Here is a 9,585-nt window from a genome sequence, read left to right as displayed (position 1 = left end):
GGACTGGCATAATCGGAATGTGACTGGCGTATTATTCCGTCTTCCAGCCACATTTTGATTTGTTTATCGACTTCGACCTTGTCTTGTGGAGATAGTCTTCGCGGCCTTTCGTAAACTGGAAAATCATCTTGTAATAACACGTTCTATAATCTCGGATCAGATTTTCCACTGCCTGCCTATGTTGCATGTCCGTAACGTGGGACAAATCTGCCTCACTCGCCTGTGTCTCTACATCTATTTTAAGGACTTCCGGACACTCATCGGGATTTACTATACTTATTTCAACAGTGTCCAAAAAGTCTGCGCCAATAATAAACGAATGTTGCATCACTGTGTCTGGAACTACGTGTATCGTTATACAGCACGACTCATTGTCTATAACAATATTCGTCGAAAATTTCCCGAGCGTAAAATTTCTTCCGGAACCGACACCGCGAAATCCAATGATTTCCCGACTTAATCCGGGCGCTCCGATTTTTCCATGTTGATCTGCTCGCATTAGAGTCAACTCACTACCAGTGTCTATCAGCGCGCTCAGTTCGAAATTTTCGATTTTGACATTCTTACCACGCCTTGTTTGTAACAATCGAAACACGCTACAAATTTTTTTTTGAAAACTCACCCAGATTGTCGCACTTTGATGCGACGTGTCCGTACTCCCTACATTTGAAGCACTTAGGTCCTCTCGATTTACTCGGACTCTCTGCACACACGTGCTCCGCATCACCGCAATTGTAGCGTCGCGCCTTCCTCGTATTTCCAGATCGACTGGGTTCCTTGTTCCTTTCGGTTTTGGTCAGCTTTGCCATCGACTTCACTCTACTATTTTTCTGCTCCTCGAATTTCGTCCTCACCTCCATATATCTTTTTATCGACTCGTAGCGCTTAAAACGCTATTTTAGTTGTTCAATGTTCCTAGCTCCGTATAACACAGTCTTATTCGCGGCCTCGTCGGGAATACCTTGAATAATGTAGTCTATTAAGGATTGTGTATCAATCCTTCCTTCTTTTGCAATCCCGCACATATGATGCATATATTGCTGCAGACTCTCATCTGCTTTTTTCTTTCTACGCGATAGCTCGCGATATATCTACTGGTCACTTACTACATTCTCAAATTCATCCTTCAGCGCCTTTTTTAGCTCTGCCCAGGACTTCGTGCATCGTTCTTGTCGCACGAAGGCTTGAGCGGAGCCTGCGAGTTATTTCTTGGCGTAGGCCACCATGTGGGCGTCTGACCAACCCCACACTTCTGCCATTTTTTCGAAGTCTTCTACACACTGATTTACAGCAGCAGATCATCCCCGCTGAATTTCTCTAATGATTTCTCTACGTCTTTGAGACTCAATATTGAACCAACGCATATCTTTTGATGATACTCATCGCGGTTCTGATAAACCGCCTCTCCTGTATTCTCGCACGCCTTTTTTATCTTCCCCGTCTTCGCTTACGTCGTCGTATTCTTCATCTAACGATACATCGTTTCCTTCTGGGGTCGTCTGTAGCCGTGCGCGTAGTTCGGATTGTCTTCCCGTTACTTTTAACCCCAAGCTAACGAGGCGCGCTCTCAACTCCTTCGTCCTCAGCTTCTCGAGGTCTTCCTTTCCCTCTTGATTGCGTTCGGCTCTCTGCCTGCTCCTTAGGTCTTAGGTTGTTGGTTCTTCGCCACACTTCGATTCCTAAGGAGTAGATCGGCCAGCCTTACACGCTCCCTTCAGCCTGGCAACCAACACTGACCTCGCACCAGATATAGGCAAATTCATCTGTGCGAGCTTACTCCTCAGCTCCTCCAGCGTTAAACCCTCCTCGCCCGACAATCGTTCGTCTTCAACGTTTGCCCTTTTTATTCTTTTTCTACTCTAGCACAAATAGCTCCGTTAAAGTGTCTCGTCTCTGTCTTATTCAATCTCGGACAAGCTCCACTTGTGGTGTCAGAAGTGAGACGACGAATAGTTAGGATCCTACGTCATTAAGTCAGTCAAGACACCGTATTATGAGATTCTTATTAGAGACCGAGTTAAGAAAATCCACCGTAACAGAATGAAACCTTATTTTTCAGGACAATCTCCCTTGCCATCGGCATTACCACCCTTAACGGACTAAAAATAACGCCTATTGATAATAATGGAATATTTCATGAAAAAATATCCAAAGCATATCTTTATAGCGAACGTTATTATAGGAATAGATATTAGTACTGTATTGGAACAAGTAAGATATACTGAAAAGGGAGTAGCCGAAGTTAGGAGTCATTGCGAGACCAGAAATACGCTCTTTACAAGCAAAACTAAATATTGTCAGAACACTTAGCATCAAATTACGATCCTTAGCTCAGAAGTAGACGAGGACTAATAGACCTATAGGATCTATTAGTGAAACTCTTTTTGGAACCCTAGACTCAAACGATCTAGATGAAATTAACAAAAATATATACAAACTCTTTGAAGAAGGTAACAGTCTAAAAGCCATAATAGCCGATCAGACAGCTTTGATTAAACGAATTTTAAATAACGACGTCATCCAATAACTGAAACAAGTAGACACAGGTATAACAAACGAACTTATAACGCTTAACAAAAACGAAATCACCTTAATGAAAGTCATAGCTTTAGAAAGCTCACTTTCAAACTTACATTTCCAAATCGACGAAATATTCAATTTAATCATCTTAGGAAAACAAGGAATAATAAACCCACAGATTGTTGACCACAGAACTTTTATTAACAATTACGTCCAAGTACTAGGTAGCAAAACAGTAGGAAACGCTTTTATACCAAAGGAAGAAGATTTTCAAAATATTTTAGATATCTCAGAACTCACATTGCTTACTCGACAAAAGAAAGTTTTTTTTTTAATTTCGGTACAAACAATTATAGACATGGAATGGGATATAGAGCAGATATATCCCATACCATCTCTCACGAACAAAGTGTTTTTAGCACCTTTAGTAGTTCATCCGATATTCTTAACGTCAGGACTAAATTATATCAATGCCAATCAAAACTACTTGGATAAGCAGTGCCGTTCTATATCTGATTTTTACATTTGCAAACAAATTCAGCCGATACACGACCGTCGAGAAAAGCACTATTGTAACTCTGAAATTTTAAGCGTAGAAAACACTGTCAAATTCTATAAAGTAGTAGTTTATAACATTGAAGTTATATCTTTCATTCCATTAAATGCTGAGAATCATTTTATGGCTATACCAGAAAGACCGATAGAACTGAGCATTTTAGAGGAAAAGACACATCGAATTGTTAGACTAGAGAAACCATCTTTGTTACAAAGCAATAAAACTGTAAACATATTGTACAAGAATAATCATATGAGAATCAGTGGTAGTAGCAAGGAAATTTCTTACGAGATTAAAATCAAAACAGTCAATATAATCAATGATTCAGATTGGACTATTTTACTAAATAAACCAGAGAAAATTTCGAAACTTATTAACGATAATTACGGATATAAAAGCACTTTGGATAAAATCAATGATCGAACGAATCAACTAACTTTTGCTCATAGAATCGATCAAGTTAAATCATGGGGAATATTTATATTACAAATTATAGGGTATTTATCCATTGCTCTCATATGCTTATACTTCCTCAACAGAATAGGAATGCCAAAATTGTGTTTCCATTTATTCTGCTGTAAAATCAAGCGAAATATGACAAATAACAGTCCACCAGCCAGCGCTCTGATGCCAATCAACCCGGCACCTATTAACATATACACCCCGGTGGTACCTGTGCCCAGCACCAGCAACGATTCACACGTAACCAAAATTCCAACTCATCCATCTTAAAGAGGAGAAGGAACTTCGAGGACTAAGTTCATTCGAAGGAGGGGGGAGTGTAACTCCAAAATCTTTTACCCTGACGTCACCTTAGGTGACCACCTCTAGATATCCTCCGGACAGTTGATACCTCGCCACCCTGATAAAGAACTTCCAAGAATAATATCCCCTCCACCATTTCCATTGTTCTCGCTTAGTATTTAGACTCCGAATAATGACGGCCAAGCCAGTCTGAATTGCAAGCCGATACTTGAGTATTGTAATATTGGTACTCAAAGGGCCTGGGACTCTTGAGAAATAAAGTGTTTTATATATATCACCACGAGAGTTATTTTTTACGTGACATTGGCTTCGGGGTTTTCAGTTATAGGGTAATACCGCTAGCGTGTGGATCTGGACCAGTTAAAATTGTATTCTTACTTATAATTACACTTCTGTATTAAAATATATTTGGTACCTTACAATTGATCCACGAGTTTCTCTGTTTATACATCAAATAACATGTATCATCTGTAAAAACAAAAGTAAAAAAGATTATTAAATTCAGCATTCATCTTCTAAAAATAATATAAGTATTAAATATCTTTGAAATATCTTAAAATATCTTTGAAATGGTCAACCTTGGCTATACAGGAAACAGATTTCTTAAAAATAATTATGAATAACGAACAAAATTTCATTTATTAAAAGAAAAGAAAAAAGAAACGAAGGAAAGAAGGCTAATACCTCATCAACAGGTAGGGTACCTGTAGTAGGACGTCAATAATTTATAAAAGTAGGAATATATTTATAAAAGTATTTATGAAAGTAGAAAATCATATCCGAATATAAAATAACAATTGTTATTTTTTTTAAATAAGCATTTTTTCTTAAATGAATTATTAAATTCAATTAAAACGAGTCTGTATCAGGAAGCACGTTTACATCAGTGCTTAGAACGTAATGAATATAATAAAAGCATTGAAACCTTCTGTAAGAAAAGCTGTTTGTTTCGTCCAGTGACTCTTTGAGTAGTCCGGGATCTATCCTTTGGTCAAGGCGGGTACTTGCTACGTCATTATATAATTATATATATCAGAGATGAAAGGACATCAGAGCCTCCCCTTTGGAACTTTGGGAAAAACCCTTAAAATTATAATCTAGATTCTTTAGTCAATCCGAATACATTTGTTCAATATTCGTAATAGTGAGCTTCGGCTCGAGGGGACAACCAGTCGTCGAACGTACCGCGGTCAAGGGGATAAACGTTTTGTCTAACAAAGGTATGGGGTAATAGTATAGCTCTCCTTAAAAAGAAATAGTTGTAGCTGCACTCGACAGTAAACATTCCAACGGTTTCTGTCCTGTGACTCGCCACACGCAGACCCTATTCTTCGGGCAAGACGATCACCAGATGTCAACGCATCTCCACGGTACATGTTCAGCTAGCCCGAGGACCCGTTACAAATCTTAAGACTTAGTTAACTTATGTCCTTTAAACAGACAAACAGTCTTTGTTCCAACTACGGGAAGATAGAGGAACTTTATTTTTTCTCGCGAACGACGCCTCCCGCTAGCAAGCTGCCCTCGAGGGCGGCTAGCATCCTTCTCTAACCACCAACATGGAAATTGTCCAATTAACGGCAACGTCAATTTCCCTCATTTTCCGAACGAAGACATGTCTCCATGAATCCGATGATCTAGTGTCCTTAAATACACCCCATCATAGTTTTCCTCTACAGCATCATCGCGACGGAAAGTCATTCTCTCGTGAGGTCTCATTAGCGAGTTACATAGCGTCATTACGCTCGGTGAATATTTTACGTTTTAACAAAGAGCTGGTTTAGTAATACTTGTATCGTAGACAAGTAAATCGAGTCCAACTTAGACTCTGGAAGAAAGTACATTTATTATCCCGTTGACCGCAGATTCGTTTTCCACCCTAAGACCATTGTCATTAGTGTCTAATCACCGCGGTTACTTGTCAATTCTGGAATATCCACACAGTACTAATAATGATATTTGCAGTAGTCAATGTTTTCTCTATTGCATAACAACAATATGTAATCCAAATGAAGATTCGTTTCACACCCCTGATCCTAATCCTAATTCGAACCCGACATCAGAAGTGGGATCAGTGCCGGTTATAACAGTGCAAGAGTCCAAATCGCCAAATCATCGTCTACGATTTAGACATACTCATCAGTGTACCTCTTAAGTGTTCGAAATATAATGTTTATAACCCTGTTAATCGCAGCGTTATACTATCTTAACCACCCCTATTATCTCCACGGAAATCAGGGGATCGATCTTTTTGAGGCGTCGATTATTATAATCGTAACAGGAATTTACGACTCCCGTTGACGTGTTTTCTCGCGATTGCGTCTCCCCGAAAATGGTCGAAAATACATGGTCTTTCGAGCCGGATTACGTGCCAGTGAAAGGTGCACTTACCAGTGACCATATAGTGCCACGTGTTTAAATCAAACCAGCATCGGAAGTGTTATCACTCCATTGAAGTCAGTGACGCCAGGAACGTCATCTTCGAAGAGGTTTGTCGGTAGTTGTGGCCCTGCCGTGTGAAAAGGGAATGCGCGTTTCGTCCCGGGACTACTGATGGACTCGTCAGTAAGGTTATGCCCGGTAATCCCTGCCTTAGACGTAGAGGAAGTCTCGCTAGGTGCGGTATTTGTATCATGCGCCCGTATATTCGACCGCTAGCGAGACAGACAGACTCGTTGTCGTCTTAGTAGCCCTCTGGTGTTGACGGTTGGTACCCGCGGATCGCCCGGGAGGTGTTACGACCGCGTTGATGCCTCGACCTGTCGACATCCTGTTGGTACCGATCCGCCACAGAGGCATAACCCATCGGTTGAGACACGCTCCCAAGCAGCGTCCCGCCGTAGCTGGACATTCAACAATAAGGTTAGACAATAAGGCTGGACAATAAAGGTTGAACAACTACAATTTAACTACATTACTAATTATGCCGACCCCAGCAAAGGCCAACAGCATACGTAGAGAATGCGAAAAACTGTTCCAAGGCATCCTAAAGCTCACAAGGGAAGGCATCGACAAATACGAGCAGTTCAACATGCAAGCGGAATATCTAAATATGAATATCTAAAATCATACCATGCCGAACATCACTGATTTTCTATCCTTCGAACAGTCAACATCCTTCGACCGGGTTTACACCCGAAGATCAGTCAGTCTCGATCAAGCATCTCGTCAAGCAGTCAACAGTTCGAATACAGTGAGTCGACAAATCCATCATTATACGCGATAATCCGACTAGAGACTCAGGTCGCACTCATTCGTAGTCATCTCATAGCAAATATTCATTTTGTGTTACACCGAAGTTGTTAGTTTGTGAAAATATATAATAACCTGTTAGCAGCAGCGTTATCTGTCATTTAACTACCCTTATTATCCCAAAAGAAATAAGGGATCGAACGATTCACGGCGTCGATTAGCAAATCGTAACGGGAATTTACGACTCCCGTTGGCGCGCTTCTTCGAGATCGTGTCTCCCCGCGAACGTGCGAGAACAATGTCTTCTCTATTGCATAACGACAACGTGTAATCCAAACGAAGATTCGTTTCACGCCTCTAACCCTAATTCTAACGTGAACCCGACATATATATATGTAAAGTAATAAAAACTGATCCCTCCGAAGATAAAACACATAAAGGTGTCCCTTAATAAACCCCATATAAATAATATAATATAATAATAAAAACCCCAATGATCATCTTTTGACATCATCCAACTGATAGTGAATTACCAGGTTAAGAAAAATATCATTTTTTCATATTTTTTATTATATCATTATGACACGACTTTAGTCGGATTATTTAGATTCGTGCGATAAAATTCGTGGGGTCTGAGAACCTGAATTACCGGTATTACCGAGCAACGGTCATAAAAATTTGGCACATAGTGTTCTTGAACATGTCCAACTTTTGGGGACTGATGTTACCAATAACAGACACAATAACCTGTATGGACGTTATTTAACGTTACACTACGTTACAGATAATCCAGAACGATCGAGATCTATATAAATGGGACCGATGAAGATTGGATCCACAATAAAGTAAATATTAAGCTGGGGTGTTTCTCGCTCAGGCATTCTATTATCGCATGTTCGCTACCGTAACAGTTCGTCTGCATACTTGGGTTGTAAGAGAAAAGAAAGCTGAGTCGTAACCCAACTATTAATTTTCTGTTATCGAACTTTATTAGAATTTTTGGCACTTACAATAATAGAATAACACTGAACCGTAACAAGGGTGTTGTATAAGAACAGCAACTAGAACAAGAACAAGAACTGCCCGAGTTGGGTGAAGTCTCGGTTTATATACGTTTTGGTTTGAGGATGTTGAGGGGCTCGGTGTAAGTTATGATGTGGAAAAGTGATGTGGAGAAGGTCGGAGGTCGATATTCTATCTCTGATGTGGACTAAGGTGCGTCACAGCCTTGGTGTAGGCTATGATGATAAGGTGGTGATGTGTTCAAAGAAGTCCAAAAGTCGGGGGTCAATGTCTTATCTCTGATGGAGGTTGAGATGTGATTGATGTCACATCCCGCACGTTCGAAGATTGACAAATCTTGAATAGATGCTATACTGGTGAAATTAGTCGTGATGCTTTTACAATTTATCAATTCATCAATTATAATTTATCATTTTGCAATCCGTAGGAAAGAGATAACACGCTCGATACTCTAGTTTGTAGCTGTAGATAAATAAAATATATATATTTTTAATATATTTTCAATATTGCACACCTAATTGAACATATGGAAAATCGCTAGTAGGACATAGATTCTGAGAATATATTTAATTCATAAATACATTGTGAAAATTATAGAGGAAAATATAAATAGTATGTAAGCCGGAAGTAACAAAATTATATAAAACATTATTCAATATATGTTGTAGAACGAATATATTATTCGTTATTTATAATATTTCATGTTTTATTTCCCTTGTAAGATATTTATTATATTTCGATTATATACTCAGTTTTCGAATATTTTTCTGCTAAATTGTATTATTTTCCCAGAACTTTATAATTTAATTTAATCTTACTGTTTGAAATGATTGACTTCCTTCTGTGAAAACACTCCTGACTGACTCTATCCGAACACTTCCTGTAATACTCAGATCTGATAAATGTGCGAACCAATTCAGGGTTTGAATATTTTTAGACAGATAATAGTTTCAGTAAATTTAACTGTATCGAACATTATCACGTTGAAAGAATCTCTCCGTTCAATGCGACTAACATGCTTTTCTTATCTTCCATTTTATTAAACTGATATATCTATGACTGTTTATAACACTATATCATTACTAATTCTATTCACTGCTTAAATTAACACCTTTTTCTAAAAATTGCGTTTTGTTTCATCCTTATCTAACTTGCCACGTTTTCAAATATAAAATTCGTTTGGATTAAACGTTGTTTAATTTAACAATGGAGAGGTCATGGCCCAGGTTCATATATGTTCCCGCTCCGAAAATATATCACAGGAAGTTCTTCCTTTCTGAAGTTTAGATCACGATAAGTATCTGTTCTTTTGTCTGTACTTATACGAATAAGTGTTGGTGAAATAGTATGCATCGAAATACAATATGGTCAAATACACTAGAATCTGTTACGATGTTCTTCAAGGACGGTATAGTTAATCGTCACCCAACACAGATGACTGTGATATTTGATTTTTGTGTTCTATCTATTCCCTCTTCTTTTCCCATCTACTTAGAGCCTCATCTTTTTCACTGATTCCCATCGAGCAA

The 9,585-nt window shown here is 38.9% G+C and overlaps 1 pseudogene; it reads right to left on the bottom strand.

Annotated features, from left to right (window-relative positions):
• Nucleotides 1–785: 785 nt before the first annotated feature.
• Nucleotides 786–2,604, bottom strand: LOC143303767 (uncharacterized; annotated as a pseudogene).
• Nucleotides 2,605–9,585: the final 6,981 nt, after the last annotated feature.

This window comes from Bombus vancouverensis, chromosome 16 (assembly GCF_051014615.1).
Source record: "Bombus vancouverensis nearcticus chromosome 16, iyBomVanc1_principal, whole genome shotgun sequence".
NCBI classification, from domain to species: domain Eukaryota; kingdom Metazoa; phylum Arthropoda; class Insecta; order Hymenoptera; family Apidae; genus Bombus; species Bombus vancouverensis.
The sequence above is the reverse complement of the archived record's forward strand: the minus strand, read 5'-3'. Positions and strand labels throughout refer to the sequence as shown.